Raw genomic sequence first — 6000 nt, forward strand, 5'->3', positions numbered from 1 at the left:
GAATCACATCATACCATAACGGGGAAGACTGAGTCTAGGAGAACTGTGTTCTCTGTTCCTGCTGTTGAACAGTTGGTGGGCAATTTCAAGTCCCAGCAGAGACACAGTGGAAGATGAGGAGGAACCAACTTCTGCTATGATGGCTGCATCTCTCTCAGGGCGCCCGAGAGGAAGAACTACTGTATTTTTCGCACCATAGGGCGCACCGGACCATAGGGCGCACCCAGTTTTTTGGGGGGGAAATAAAGGGGGAAAATTATTTTCCCCCCCAGGCGCGGGGCTGGGGCGGGGGAAGCTCGAGCTTCCCCCGACCCCAGCCCCCAAACAGGCAGCTCTCTGCAAGCCGTGGGAGCGCTCCCACTGCTTGCGGAGAGGTCCGCGAAGCCTGGGCGCGCTGATCTCAGCCCGCGCAGGCTTCGGCATGCTGGCAACTCTCCGCAAGCAGCGGGACCGCTCCCGCTGCTTGCGGAGAGGTCCGCGAAGCCTGGGCGCGCTGATCTCAGCGCGCGCAGGCTTCGGCATGCTGGCAACTCTCCGCAAGCAGCGGGACCGCTCCCGCTGCTTGCGGAGAGGTCCGCGAAGCCTGGGCGCGCTGATCTCAGCGCGCGCAGGCTTCGGCATGCAGGCAAGTCTCCGCAAGCAGCGGGAGCCCAGCGCTGGGCTCCCGCTGCTTGCAGAGAGGTGTGCGAAGCCTGGAGAGCGTGAGGGGTCGGTGCGCACCGACCCCTCTCACTCTCCAGGCTTCAGCGAAAGCCTGCATTCGCACCATAGGACGCACACACATTTCCCCTTCATTTTTGGAGGGGGAAAAGTGCGTCCTATGGTGCGAAAAATACGGTAGATGGTGGGGGACTGTTCTGACATAACCACAATAGGCAGAAAGATTTACTTCCACCACAAGACTGACTAAGATTTTCCACCAAAATGAGCAAAAAGAAATAAAAATCTCAGTCCTAAATCTGAATCCAGTGGTGGGAAAATGAGTGCAATTTGCAACAAGGAAAAGGAAATACCTGCCATGGCTGTAGCCTTTGACGTTCCAGCCTGTCTCCTCCACTCGCCATCAGCATGACCTTTGATATGGATGAATATGCAGCATTCAAAGCCTGAGCCACAGCTTGAACACTGAAGTAAGTCATGTAGTTGTCTTGAGACAGGGCTCTCTCCAGCTCCTCTTCTGGCACCATCTCCAGTTTCTCATTCTCTGTGCATCTTGTCCGACCTTTTTCAGCCAATGTGTCCTTTCTATATAAACAATGAAATGCTTTAACCCAAAACTGCTCAAGAAATTTGGAAATTGTATTATAGTGTTGGTAATTTTTCCTTAGTTGGGGCTTCATTATGAAGGACAAAGATCCATGGATGTACTGGAAGAGATCCGGATTCACATTCAAATTAACATTAACATCTGGAAGATTTGTTGAGATCCAGACTTTCCCCCCAATTTGATTCTCAAGAAATTGTTGTATTAGCATGAGATCAATAAATGCCAATTGAGAGATGTGATAGTAAACAAATATTTTGACTTTGTCCCATATGATAAATGGTTCACTTGGGATGAGATATGGATTTAGGTTATGTTCTGGTATTCTTTTTAATAAGGCAATGCAAATTCCATTGTTGATCATCAGAGGTGTCAAGGCACTCAAGAACCTTTCTCCATCATCATTGTCTGAAACCAGGAGGCCAGTCCATGTCCATCCAAAATTCAGGAGCAACTTGACAATCCCCCAATACTGAATTTCCCTCTTGGGGACCATTTGGTAGACAAAGGGGTCTTCAGTTTTCTCATCTAGTGTCTGAGTCATAAAGCCATAACTGATCTATTGATAAAAGAAATAGATTAGTGATTTGTTTCACTTTCAAGAAAAGGAATAAATACTGTATTTATTGTCTGTTATTAGGTACTTATTATCTGTTATTGTCTGAAAAAAATGTGCTTGCTGCAGTTGATTGCAGTTTTAGTCTGAAATATTTGGAGAGTGCCAGATTGGTGGATGCTGGAAGAAAGATCTACTATCACTAAGGATTTTCTCACTTTTTCATTTCCCATATTGACTCTCCTGGAAAGAAAGTGGAATTTATTTCTTGTCCCTATCCTTCATACCTGTGGGATTTTGTAGATGCCAGACATGGCTGAAATCTCTTTTGAGATGACAGAATTGCACCTTTCAAGAACAGACAGCAGGTTATTCCATTCTCCACAGTTATAGTTTGGAGTATTGCTTTGCCCCCCTGCAAGCAGGTCTAGCATGGCAGCAGAAGTCATCCTTCCATCAAAAAAGTTCTCAAAGAGGTTGTAGGCCAAGGAGATGTTGGGTAAGAACCTGGAATCCAGGTTGATCTCCTGAGTGGAGAACAAGAAGGACAAGATGTGCCAGTAGAACCTAACTGTAAAACTGCAATGAAACATCAAATTAAAAATGTCAGAAACCTATTCACAGCCTTCAAAGTGGAATATTGCTTTTATTATTATGAATTAAGTAGAAACTATTGGAGTGGTGTTGGAGAAGCATGACATCCAGTGGCATCTAATTACTTACCATCCAAGCCTTTTTGAGGGAATCTGGGAAAAAATGTATGGGTCTTCTATAATCAACATACTTGGAGATATGATCCCAGCAATTAGGAAGTCTCCAGGCCGGTAGTAATTCTGTGTTCGACTCTCTTCCCAGATCATATTCAAGGGACATTTTTTTCCTTGATTTCCGCAGTCTCCATGCGTCATTAGCAGGAGAAGCAGGAGGGAAATCATTTCGCCTGTACCTCCTACACTTCTCTTGTGGCTGCTCCTCTCTCCTGCCCAGCCAGATAATCAGAAGTCAACAGCTCTTGCAAGAGCAAAGCTGCAGTCACTTTCCCAGTATGGGTTACATTCAGGTATCCCTCAGCTGTTCAATCAGACTGTCTCAGCTATTCTCTGCATCAACCTTTCTCCCCAGGCACAGAGCTAGATATAACCTCATGCTGCCCTTGATTTTGCTGTCTTGAAATATCTCTTGATCTTGGCAATGATAAATAGCTATGATTTTGATAATTATAAGGAGAATAAATTTGACCATTGCAACAAACTTTAGTCATTGCGAAGCTTGGGTGGCAGGTGCAGAGCGGGAGGAAAAACATGTTTACAATGAATCACAGGTCACAAAGTTTGACATGTATGTGTTTGTGTGCAAATTTGGCCTCAACTGCATATGCCCCATGGGGCTTAGTCCCAAGTAAAGAAGTCCAGGTTCTGTGTGTCCCATTGAACTTAATGGGAATTTTGGCTAACAAGGCATAGGGTACTGCAGGAAAATAGATCTTTCTTATGGAGTTGGGACATATCTTCTTGGCTCAGCATCAAATTCTGCATGTTAATAGAAACAGATTCCCAGCACACAGCCAATACCTGATCTTTAGAAAAACAAATGAAATGAACTGCAAACATGAAGTGAAGAAGAAATACAAGAAATGCTGGCATTTATAAAAGGTGGAATAGATTGGTTTCATGTGTATCAATCGGACAAAAACATTACAAATCTCCATATAAATCAAACCGTGGCATCAGCCATCCAGCCACTTCATTCAGGCTCCAGCAATACACACAGATCCTTCAACCAAGACTGGAGCTCAGTGAAGGTTGATAGATGTGAAAGTAGAACTCCACTAAAGGAAGTGTTAGGGGGAGCCTCGGCAACACCAACTCTCCCTGCCCAAGGGAGCTCTTGAGTGGGAGGTGAGCAGGTCTTACTTGAAATGGGCCACTACAGACAAAACAGGGTTAGGCCAGTGGTGGTGGTGATTAGTAGAGGGGTTGTGCTCTCTGAGGTCCATGTTAGGCAGCAGAACATGCTTAGAAGAAAGTTTGAATGGCAACATTCTGACTAAATGCAGAAGTTTGACTGGGAGACTGTTTTGCTGGAAAAACTTGGTTGCTCTATTCAATAAGCGATCTGTCTGGATTGAGAGGCAGACCAAGGTAGAATCACTTTCTGCTACAATACTGAATGTCATTAACTGCATAAGCTACTGGCCTTCCTTGGGCTCTAGGGATGCGAAAAGAACTGTGTTGTACATAGTTGTTCTACTGTGTGCCAGTACAATATACTACCCCTGACCTTAGTTAACTGTCTGACATATTTTCTTCTACAAGCAATGTTGTGGCTTCAATTACGCAATACACTGGCAGACTGACTGCACACTGCAAACACCCCAACGTTATAAATACATTTTCATCAATCCTGACAACATTTTGGAGACCCCAAGTCGCATGGTGGTTAGATTGGTCTTAACTAGGGCCAGGGCTTTTTCAGTACTGGCCCCGACTTGGTGGAACGCTCTGTCACAAGAGACTAGGGCCTTGCGGGACTTGACATCTTTCCGCAGGGCCTGCAAAACAGAGCTGTTACGCCTGGCCTTTGGTTTGGACTCAGCCTGACCCTTACGTTTCCCTCCCCTTATGGTTTTGATCTGTGGGCTACTTTTAAAATGAGGCTGCATTTTAAATTGCATTTTAACCTCTATTTTAAATTGCCCCCCCTATTTTGTTTTTACTGTAATTTTACTGGTGTTAGCCAACCTGAGCCCGGCTCTGGCCGGGGAGGGCAGGGTATAAATAAAAATTTATTTTTTTATTTTATTTTTATTTTATTTTTATTATTATTATTATTATTATTATTATTATTATTATTATTATTATTTACTTGAGTGGAAGATAAAATTAAATTGAAAAAGCTGCAGTCACATGACAAGTATGTAGCTTTCATAACTGTTGTGCTGGACATCAAACATCAAAATTGATAAGAATCCATAGGTGAAATCTACACGCATAAAAAATGCTGTGAAAATGCCTTTTTTAAATTAAAAAAAACCTTTTTGCAAATACATTGAATTTAGCATAGATCACTGTTTCTTTCTAGTGTCACATTTGTATATTGCACTTTACAACACATTTAAAACGTTTTATTTGGAGCTGTGTAGCTGAGTCCTTAGAGAATCACGTGACATATTTAATTTTTGTTCTTAGGTTCTCCTTTGTGTTCAGATCTGGTCTCAGTATAATGATGTAGCACTTTGGGATGAAGATGCAGCCCAGAAGCCCAGCACTGGACGCTAAAATAGAGAAGATCTGCACGGCTACCATGTGTTTCCCCTTGGTGCTCAGGTAGGTGGGCACAAAGGACACCCAAACACTGCAGAAGACCAGCATGCTGAAGGTGATCAGCTTGGCTTCATTGAAGGCCCCAGGCAGCTTTCTGGCTAAAAAAGCTGAAAAACTCTATTAAACATTACTCCTGTTTGTTGCCGATGAAGGGCATTGCACCAAGTGTCTAGAAAATCAGCATCCAAACAAGGCCCAGTATAAAGATATAGCCAAGTTAATCAGCTTCCTCACTTATGGAGAGTATTTAGGGATCCTCCTGATGTCGTTTGCGCTCTTATTGTGTTTAACCACAAAGATTGTGTTAGGAATCTTCATCAAACACCTTGACATTCCCATAGTCAAAGCCAACAAAAAGAACATCTCCTCTATTCTCATTATCTCCCTCCTGCTCTCTTTTTTGATGCTTGGATTTGTTAGGCTACTTTATTGCCTATACTGATGGCGGTGCCATTTTTTAAAATATAATGTTTCATTTTCATTGTGAAAAATGATTAGGAATGCAAAAATAAATTCAGTTAAGGCACAGACCGTAACCTCTCCTTGATCCCATGTTATCATCCTGAATTTGGTGGGAGGGTGCTAATTGAGACCCTCTGAGTTCCAGTACTATTGGTGTTAATATTTTAAGATTATAAAGTTCCTTGGGTGCCTTGGATAAAAGGCAGTATTGGAAAATAATAAACAGAGAAACCATGTGCTGGAGAACAGAGGTTCATTCCCACACGGGTAATGAAAGTTAATAACTTATTCTAAGTTATTAACAAGAAGTTATTATTATTGCGGTATTATATTTGAAGTTGAGGTGTCAGGGCGGTCCTCAGAATAAAATCAGATATAAAACCTCAAAATACATA

Source organism: Podarcis raffonei, chromosome 2, assembly GCF_027172205.1.
Source record: "Podarcis raffonei isolate rPodRaf1 chromosome 2, rPodRaf1.pri, whole genome shotgun sequence".
Lineage (NCBI taxonomy): Eukaryota > Metazoa > Chordata > Lepidosauria > Squamata > Lacertidae > Podarcis > Podarcis raffonei.